The sequence below is a fragment of the Pteropus medius genome, unplaced genomic scaffold (assembly GCF_902729225.1).
Source record: "Pteropus medius unplaced genomic scaffold, Ma_sr-lr_union100, whole genome shotgun sequence".
In the NCBI taxonomy this organism is placed as follows: domain Eukaryota; kingdom Metazoa; phylum Chordata; class Mammalia; order Chiroptera; family Pteropodidae; genus Pteropus; species Pteropus medius.
This window is the reverse complement of record NW_024350924.1, coordinates 10,146,115-10,156,293: the sequence shown is the minus strand read 5'-3', so window position 1 is coordinate 10,156,293 and position 10,179 is coordinate 10,146,115. Positions and strand designations below refer to the sequence as shown.

General features: G+C 49.8%; 1 pseudogene; it reads left to right on the top strand.

Moving 5' to 3' along the window:
* The first annotated feature begins 7,064 nt into the window (after positions 1-7,064).
* LOC120585345 (uncharacterized) lies at positions 7,065-7,183 on the top strand (annotated as a pseudogene).
* The last annotated feature ends 2,996 nt before the right edge of the window (positions 7,184-10,179 follow it).

The window sequence follows — 10,179 nt, the reverse complement described above, 5'->3', positions numbered from 1 at the left end:
TCTGACGCTGCTATGTGTTTCTCTGTGCCCCTCGGACAGGTGTGTCTGAGCCCGTTTTTCCTCTCACGTGAAATGGAGATGATTATACCTGTTCATTACGGTTGCTGAGAGAAAGGAGTAACCGTAAGGGCTTCCGAATGCCCTTTTCCCCCTCTTTCTTCCATGCTAGCTTCTTAGCGGTGACAGGTTTCCTCAGCTGGTTTGGGGGCACCGGGACCTGGCATGCTGACCTGTTCGTACCTGTCGTAAGAAACTCGGGTCTTTGCAAGTGGTACCTGGCACCCCTTCTCTGCCGGAACCGTGTGGGGCACAGCCCGGCTGCCTGCACAGGAGGCTGGGAGGGGGTTTAGAGCAGCTGCTTTGTTTGCCACATGCCAGGGAAGCATCGGGCTTCAGTGCTGGTGCTAGGGCCACAGTTCGCTGTGTGCCCTGGGCGACTGGGGAAAGTCTGGGTCCCTTTGGCTGGTTGGGAATTCTCTGGGGAGAGGGCTGGGCGGTCTGTTCAGACTCTGCCCTCTAGTGGCCAAGGGAACCGGCCATGCAGTCCTGATCCTCCCTGTCCACCCTGCCAGCCTCCAGGAACCCAGTCCCTGCCTGAGGGTGGTGGAGAGGGAGCTGAAAAACCCTTTTCCCGATAAAAAGGCGGGTCTTCTCAGGACTCCTCTCTCTCCACTGGCTTTTGAAATGCACGCTTCCCCGAAGGCGGAGGTGGCGTGGCCCACAATCTCCATCTCTGAAGCAAAGGTCCAAACTAATGTCTGAGAACTTGAGGGAGCACCGGTCTTGGAGTCACGTGCTGTGGGTTCAAATCCTCCCTCTTTACGTGCTACCTGTGTGACTCTGGGCAAGTCCTGTCACTTCCTGTTAGCGAGCCTGTACGCCTGTCACAGAATTACCCCGGGATCACCTGGATCAGATGCTTCAAGCAGCACTTTGTCCTATGAAAAGTGCTGTTCAAACCTAAGGCGTCACTCGTGCTATCGCCAGAAACGCCTCCCCGGGCGGCTTCTGCGTGTTCCTCCCACGGTGGCGCCCAGCCGGGAACGGTGTGCCGCGGGTGGTACCATCCCGGTGCCTGTCGCAGGGGTGCAAGATGGTGAAGGCAGCACCCGCCTTGGAGTAAGGAGCCGGGGTCTGAATTCCAGCGTTGCCACCTCGGGCCCTGTGACTGGGCACTGGCTGAGCGCTGCGGACTCTTCGCCCCGCACTGAGGAGCGGGTGCTCCCTGCAGGTGGGGCTGCTCCGTGCAGGAGGGAGGGGGCGGGTGGCCGCGGGCCCGGAGCATGCCCACTGCGCATGTGCAAGCGGCTTCGTGCACTTGGACCTTCAGGGAACTAGAACTCAGCCCGCCACGGTTCGCCCAGAAGCTCGCGTCGTCCTCGTGGCGCAGAGGCTTTCGGAGAAGGCGCACCGGCCAGGGAAGGGGCCGGAGCTCTCGGCCAGCGGCGTCGGGCTGTTGGCACCGGTTGGAGAGCAGGGTCCTTTTCGCCGAGGCGGGCTCTCCACGCAGCCAGATCTGGATTCAGGAGAGATTAAGAGTCTCAAAGGTAAAGGAAGGATGTAAGGAAATGTCCTGCGCTGCATTCATCAGAGAATTAATTTGGAAGGAAATAGAGTGTGAACCAGCAGCGAGGCTTTCAGCGCCCGGCCCCCGCGGCCGAGAAGCCCAGCCAGCGCCTCCGGGGCTCGCCAAGGCCAAGGCCCAGCCGGGAGCCGCCTCCTGAAGAGCCAGCGATGCCCGGACCACAGATTGCTGAGCCCGGAGGAACTGGTTGAGTGTGTAATTAAGGGGAGGGCTGTTTAACACTTGAAGTAGAACTTGATGGGGTCAAACCAGCAGGGCTTCTGGGAGGTGAAACAGCCGTCTCTGGAGCTGTTAGTAGCTGAAGCCAGCGTTAGACACAGCTCACCTGGGCCTCGTGGAGAGCGGATGGAGGAGATCGGGAGGGGGAAAGGTCGAAAGAGTGATTGCTCCCTAGACTGAAGTGTCCCCAAATGCTTACTTCCTAGCGGTCCAGTTCTACGGGTGCGGTAGCATTAAGGAGCAATGGGATTGATCCCCGGAAACTGACGATCACAGAGGCTGCGACCTGGCCAAGATGATGTGGCAAGACAGAGACGTAATGGGTTCTGAGTCCTGACCTTGCCGTACACACCCACGGCGACGACCGGGAGGGACCTGCTCAGAGTGTAAAGGGGGTGGGCATCCTTTGGTCTCATATGGGGATCGGGAACACAAGTGACTCAGTGGTATATTTGTAAACAAGACGGGCATACGTAGGCTGGATAGTGAAGCAGCATTTATAACTGATTGGATTCCTACAGCCCAAACTCCTAACATTCCCTGGTACACTAGGCCCTGGGCGAGGCCCCGCCCACCTCTCCAACCACATCTGACACACCCCCTCTCGCTCTCCCCACAGACTGTGTTGGCTTCTTGTCCTTCAGACCTCAGCTTAAATGTGGCTCCGTCTCATGTGGGACTATTTGTGTAGGTGTTCATGTGTTTGTTTAACTCAGTGTTTATGTTTGCAGAGGCACAACAGAAGCCAGGGGTAAACACACGGACTCTGGAGCCAGGTTATCTAGGTTGATGCTGTGTCCTTCAGGTCTGCATGACCTTGAGCAAGTGACTTACAGCCTCTCTGCCTCAGTACACTTAATGTACAAGATGGGGACGATAGTATTTACCTCATAAGGTTTTTGTGAAGAATAAATATATAAGGTGTTTAAAATAATACCTGGCACATAGAAAATTCTCAATAATGTGTTAGCTATTATTATTTTTTATTATCCTCCATCTCCCATTTGTAATCAGCAGGAACCTAGTCTGGTTTGTTCATTACTGTATGTTTCACCAGCATGTAGATCGTGACCAGGCACACAGTAAGGCTTCAACACGTATTTATTGAATGCATTTGCCGAATTAATAAAGTAACTGATTCGGCGGTCAGTCGTTCTTGGCGTTTCCTGTGGTGAGGTAGGCTTCTGCCCTTTCGGACCTCTTTTTCAATGGTGTGCATAAAAATACAAGCAAATAAGCATACAGAATGCAGGCTGGTCACATTTACTAAAGACGTAAAACTGGGAAGAATAGCTTACTGAATGAATGAACGAATGAGTGAAAGAATGCTTGTTGTGTTAGATGTTTATGCTGATATCTGTTTTCGGATCTTAGGCCAAATATTACCAGGTGAAATTGACTGGGGATAAACCGAGTTCTCAATCTTGGTCAGTTGTCCACAACGGGACAGGGGTTGTAGTGAGTGATTCGCTCAGTATGCTCCGTTCCTCAAAATTCAAAATGTGTTGTGGCTGCTCCAGTGCCTGGAGTGGAGGCGGTGACAGCTGTGCGCCACCCCGCCCGGCTCGGAGCACGCCCCGAGGACGGTGCTGGGAGCTGAGCGCCAGACTTCGTGGCAGAGACAGACGAACGTGCCAGCTGGAGAAGGGGCATCAAGGGGGGGGAGGAGGTAGGGACTGAGGGCGTATCCCGTATCATATTTATGCCCCGAGGACCACTCTCAGACCAGTAGGTAAGCTACAGGGACATGTAGACTTTAGATCCATATAAGGAAAATCTTTGAAATCATCAGAGCTGGCCATGGATGAACCGGGCCACCTCGAAGGGCTTCCTGTCGCTGGAGGAGCTAACACTGGCATTCAGCCAGAGTGCGGTACAGGGTTACACAGCAGCCAGGTGGTCGGGATAAAGGGCTCTTAGAGTCCCTCCCCGCCCTGAGAACCTGTGGCTCTGTAATTCCACAGGCCACTTCATTCCCTGTGAACAGGCTGAGTCAGAGGCCGGCCTCATTTCGCTTTTCATGTGGTCAGGAATAAGATTTGGTCCTCTAATTTGATGATTTTGATCTTTAAAGAAGGATCCTTTTCTTTAGAGAAGGAAGAGGGAAGTGCTTGAGAATACGGTGACCTTAGTGTAACCCCACCGAAGGAGTTGCTACCTTGGGCCAGTTGGGCTTTGAGACCTCAGGGAACAGAAGCTCTTGAAAACACCTTCCTGCTCCTGCTAACCCGCCCCGCCCCCCATCTGGAAGTTTCCACTCTGGCGCTGCTTCCCCTAAGGATTTTCTGTTGCCACCTTTCAGTGCCCAGGAGAGTGGCAAGAGGTTTCCCTGGGTCTCCCTTCCGAAAGAAGAAACAGTTTCCGGCTCCAGCTAGAACCTTCTGACCGCCCCGCCAGCCATCTCGTGAGCCTCTGCATTCCCTCACTGGAGCAGCCATTTCAGATCTCCGCATCACGAGCCCTGGGGGGAATCTCAGAAATGCTCCGATAACTCAGCTTGTGCTACGCACGTTATCTGATATTGTCTCACAAAACCATGACGCCCAAACGTAACGCAGCTGGCTCAGAGGGGTCAGAGTCAGTGACCACCAGACACGCACCGGCAGGACTCAGACTCCCAGCTTTGACCTTGAGGTCAGCTTGGTTTCCTCCCCATCTCCCTCCCGTCTGTCCTGCAGGATGTGGCTTTCCCTCTGCTTCCTCTTCACTGCATGTGGTACCTTCTTCCTTTCACATTCTGGTATCTTCCTTTCTCCCTCCAAAGCTCACCTCCACCCGCCTTCTGGTTCCTTGTCTGCTTCTTGTGTTCTTCCGGCCAAGGATGGCAGGGGTTACCTCGTATCCTCAAACCCTCTCACTCGATTGGTTCTTTTCTTTCTGTCTTAAAATAGTAATATTTCCATTATCTCGCCCATCATTCCTGCTTTCCTTTGGGCCAGCACCCTGCATCTCTTGCCTGGTGCTGCTAAACCTACTAAGTGTGTATAACTCAGTATGTCCTGGTCTCTTCCACACCCAGCCCTTTCCCCCGGTACACACACCCGGGCAGTGTGGCTTCTGTTTCTTCACGGTTTGCACTCAGGGAGACCAAAGCGTTAATGAGTCCGTTTCAGGAACGATCCTTAGCGTTCTCACCTTCCTCGATTCTTCGGCGGCATCTGGCCCCGTGGACCACCTCCTACTCTCCCACTGGCTCCGGATTTCTGTAACTCTGAATTCTCGTAGCTACCCCAGGGACTAACTTTTTTTTCGGTCTGGACAACCACTTCCTCATCAGTTACGGGAGAAGTGGGCTACTCCATTTCTAAGGTTTCTTCCTATTCTATGAACTTCGGTTTCTTTTGCTGGCGCTTCTCCCGCTCCTGCCCCCCACCCCTGGCCTCTCCATGCCAATTCTGCATGACTCAGTCCTTGGCCTCCACTTGGCTTGCTTTCTCTTCTTTCCCTGTCATGGAGAGACAGTCCCAACTCCTCTCCATGTGGAGGAAGTCACGCCTCCATAGCCAGTCCAGACACCTCTCATCTGGCCCTTATTTCGAGCTCTGTCCACACATAGATGCCACGTCATCACTATACACTCAGCGCTTCCTCAACCCCCAACAAGCCCTTCTCTCCAGCTTCCCCAATTTTTATGCATGATACCAGAGGCTTGGGTGAGGTGGTGGGGGGTGGAGGGGAGGAAGGAGAGCTAAGGGCTTTTAAGCTATATTCTGAGAAAATAATGGAGTAAAAATTAGACCCAGTATCCGGAGAAAAGGATTTAATAGAGGAGAGAGACTAAATGAAATCTATCGGAGTTGTAGCCTTAATGAGAAGGTCAAAATACAAAGGCAAATGTGGTCCTGGTTTTTGAAAACCTATGCAATGACAGACTGCAGAATCTGAAGACCGAGGGCTCCTCGGCTCCCAGTAAAGTCTAGAGTGGACTCTCAAACAAATCCAAGTCTGCAAGCACATGGGAAATAAAGCAGCGATTGCCATATGGAACCCGCAGTTAGCTCGACTCTTTTCTGTTTGGGTTAATACACCAATAGCTCAATAATTCCCCCCAAATCTGATAAAATCTCTCTGGTTGGTTTATGTTTCTCAGTCTTACATGTTGGCAGCTTCCTCTTTTTTTTTTTTTTTTTTTTAATGTCATGTGCTCGCCATCACTTGTTCAGTATCTGACTTCTTCAATAAACTCTGAACCTGGTGAGTGCAGGCTGGGACTATCCCTGACCAGTTCACTGCTGTATCTATAGTTCCTTACTAATTAAAGGAATTAGTTACTTAATGAGCAGATGGAAAAAATGTGAGCTGGATGATAATAGGATGATAAGCAAGTGTGAAAGTATATTTAAAAACTCATAAATTACTTAAACTGATGTCAACCTAAAGATTGGCTCTAATTGTAAAACTCAGAAGAAAATGGGAAAAGCTTCATGACTTTGGATTTGGCAGTGTGATTTCTTGGATATGACACCAAAAGCATAGGCAAAAAAAAAAGAGCAAATAGATAAGTCGGACTTCATCAAAGTTTAAAAAATTTTGTGCATCAAAGGACACTCTCAACAGAGTGACAAGGCAGCCCCTGGAATCAGAGAAATGTTTATACATCATCTCTCTGATAGAGGATCAATATCCAGAATATATAAAGAACCTCTACGACTCAATGCACACTCACAAAATAACCCAATTCAAAAGTGCGCGAAGGACTCGAATAGACATTTCTCCAAAGATACACAAATGGCTTCTAAGCACATAAAACGATGCTCAACATCACTAGTCACCAGGGAACCGCGAACCAAAACCACAACGAGATACCACTTCACACCTGTTAGTATGTGTGAAGTGTTAGGATGTCTATTTAAAAAAAAAAAATAGAACCAATAATTTAGAAAATAGAAAAGAATAAGTGTTGGCAAGGATGCTGAGCCCTTCACGTTCCTGGTGGGAATGTAAAATGGTATGGCTACCACGGAAACCTGTACGGCAACTCCTCAAAGCATCAAGCCCAGAATTATCGTACGATCTTGCAATTCTACTTCTGTAGTTTAAAAAGGTAAAAGAAAAATGCGAAACAGACTAGAAGAAGTTAAAGTGAGAGAGAGAGGAGGAGGAGGAGAAGAAGTTAAGTAGCAGGGATCCAAAGACATATTCTTCAGGCAGCATTATTCACAGCAGTCGAGAGATGGAGGTGACCCCTTCATTGCTAGATGGGTGAATAAGGTGCTGTATACATACAATGGAATATAATGCAGCCTCAAAAAGGAATGGAGTCTATGGCCATGCCACCCTGAACAAACTCAAACCCATCTGATCTCGGAAGGTAAGCAGGGTCGGGCCTGGCTAGTACTTGGATGGGAGACCACCTAGGGAGACCAGGTGCCGTAGGCGAAAAAAATAAATAAATAAGGGATTGTCAGCTGACGAGTTCCTTGCAATTTGTGAGGTCAACCAAGGGTTGTCTTGCCTAAAAACAAACAAAAAAAAAAACAAAAACAAAAAAAACAAAAAACATATAAGAGAGGAATGGAATTCTGACACTTGCTACAACATGGATGAATCTTGAGGACATATGCTCGGTGAAATAAGCCAGCCACAAAAAGACAAATAAGGACACTTAGGCCAGGTGTCTAGAGTTGTCAAATTCAGAGACAGGATAGAATGGTGCTCACCCAGGTTGGGCGGCGGGGATGAGGAGTTACTGTTTATTGAGCACGGAATTTCAGTTTTGCAAGGTGACGAGTCCTGGAGATGGATGGTGGCGATGGCTGCAAAATGCACCTAATGCCACAGAATTCTCCACTTAAAAATGGTTAAAATGGTAAATGTTATGTTTTTTTGTTTTTGTTTTTTTACCACGATAAAAAGAAATGGATAAAAAAAAAAGAGTAGCTCTAATTATGAGTTTCGGGACTTTATTCTGGTCCCTTTCATCACTCGGCAGAAAATTCCTAACAACTTTGCTTTTGATACAAAAATTAAAAGGAACCAATACAAAGAATGTTAGAACAAGTTTCTAAGGACTTGTAAGATTCTTAAATGACAGATCAAAATTAATATTGAAATGAAGAGGAATAACTGTAAAATTCTGAATTTGGGATAAAAATAAGCAAAAAACATTTAGGATATTTAGGGACGACTTCTTTTACATGAAAAAGATTTTGGGTTTTTCATGTCCTAAAATTCCAAAGTAGGGGGGGGAAAAGTACAACTTTCACCTGTTAGTAGAACTGAGTTCAGATAAAAGGAGGCGACAGCCTCACTGTGCTCATCAGAGGAAACTGGGGCACCGAATACCATCTTCGGTTCTTGGCAGCCTGCTTTCAAGGAGTTTACGAGCTGTAATAAAGCGGGACACAACTATGGAGGCTGTTAGGGAACTTCAGCTAGGCCTCCTGGGTCTTGATTGTTGGACCTCACGGAACTTAGCCTGGGGAAAAGAAAATTAGGAGGAACATAACAACTGTTTTCAACTATCTGAAAGGCTGGCATTTGAAACAAGGACAGTCCTTATTCTATATTTACTCCTAAGGGCAGGACTGGGAGAGGCGAAAGGCTAAAAGGAGGCTGATTCATTGTGTGGCATCGGCACTGAGGATGCTCAGGAGCACAGCCTCCCGTGACCGGATGGCCACCTGCCACGATTCTTTCTTTCGGTTTCTCTGTCTCCAAATCTTGGCCTCGTGTTCGACTCCTCCCTCCTCTTTCCCCCAGTATCTAAGGAAGTCTTGGAGGTCCTTCCCTCATGGCTGTCTTGGCTTCACGGTCCACTGTCCATCACCACTGCCTGCAGCCTGCCCTCCACGACCTATGCACGCAGCCCGTCAGCGCTCCCGGGCTGGGGACTGCCCCTTGCTCCCATCCATCCCGTACGCCCCCGCCAGACTCAATTTCTAAGATACTCATCGTATAATTCCCCTGATGGAGACCAAAGTGTGGGTTCCCACTGCTCCCCGCAGCAAGATGAAATTTCTCTTCCTGGCGGTTGAGTCCCTTCTTCTTCGTCTCCCTTTTCGGTTTCACATTCTATTAGTCAAGCGACTATTCTGGGTGAGCTGTTCCCTTCCGTGCCCGATCGTCTTCCCCTGCTCTTTCCCACACCCATCCCCTCGTTTGTGCTGTCCCTCTGTGTGTCCCCCACACCCCGGGCTTCTATGCCTGGGGATGACCTCATGTACCATGATACAAAATCTCTCCCTGGCCATCCCAACCTCATGATCCTTCCCTCCCCCCTCATTTCTTTAACAAATATGGCTGATCCCTCTTAGGAAGCAAACAGGCGTCGTGATGGCGTGATGAGCATTTTGCATGTAAAGATGTGTGTGTGTGTGTGTTGTGTGTGTGTGTGTGCATGTGCGTGTGCGTGCGTGCGTGCATGTGCGTTGAGGCTGGGTGGGCATTTTGATGGGGCCATCGGAAAAGGCCTTTCTGAGGAGTTTAACAGATAAGCTGAGACCTGGAGGACGTGAAGGACTCAGCCGCTAGGAAGGGCTGGAGTCAAGGGTGCCCATCCCAGGGACCAGACGCGGTCCTGAGGCGGGCAGCGCTTGGCACACTGGAGATTCGGAACGAGAACGGTCTGGCTGGAGGGCAGCAGGGGAGGGGAGAAGGGCGTGAGGCGAAGCTGGAGAGCGGCGCTGTCAAAGGTCTTACGGGTCTTACACGAATTACGTTGGGCAGCCGTTAAAGCGTGACAAGGAAGGACACTGTCCGTGATCTGTACTTCGTAAGGTCGCTCGGCTGCTACGTGACTGAGGGACAGACAGCAAGAGCAGAAGTAGAAGTTAAGAACCTGCTGTGACAGGCCGGGCGAGAGTTGGTGACTTGGACTAGAGCAATGGAGAAAAGAGGTGGATTTATGATCGATTTTTGGAACTAGACGTAAAAGGATTTGCTCCTGGTTTTACGTGAGGAATGAAGACTGGCGAATGACTCCTACGTGTCTGACGTGAGAATCGGTGGGCAGATGTATATCATTTACTGTGGCGGGGAAATGGGGTAGGGAGACTAGATTTGGGGAAAGGTCAGAAGTTAAGTTTAAGACTTTGTTAAGTTTGAGGTGCCTGCAAGTCACCCGAAAGGCAGTGTCAAGGTGCCAGCTGACCAGGTGAGCCAGAACCCCCATGAACAGGCTGACAGGGAGACAGAAATTGTAGAGTTTTCAGCACACAGAGGGTATTTAGTGATTTGCGACTGGATGAATCGGAAGAGTAAGCAGAAGGCCTAGGACGGAGCCTGGGGCAGGATGTGCTGATGGAAACAACTCGAGGACGGGTTGAGATTAATAACGCGGGAAGCGGGTCAGACTTCTGATCGCGACACCGACAACTTCGTTCTGTACGGCCCTCGTCTGTCTTTGTTGGCTAATTTGTCAGTTATTTCTGTAT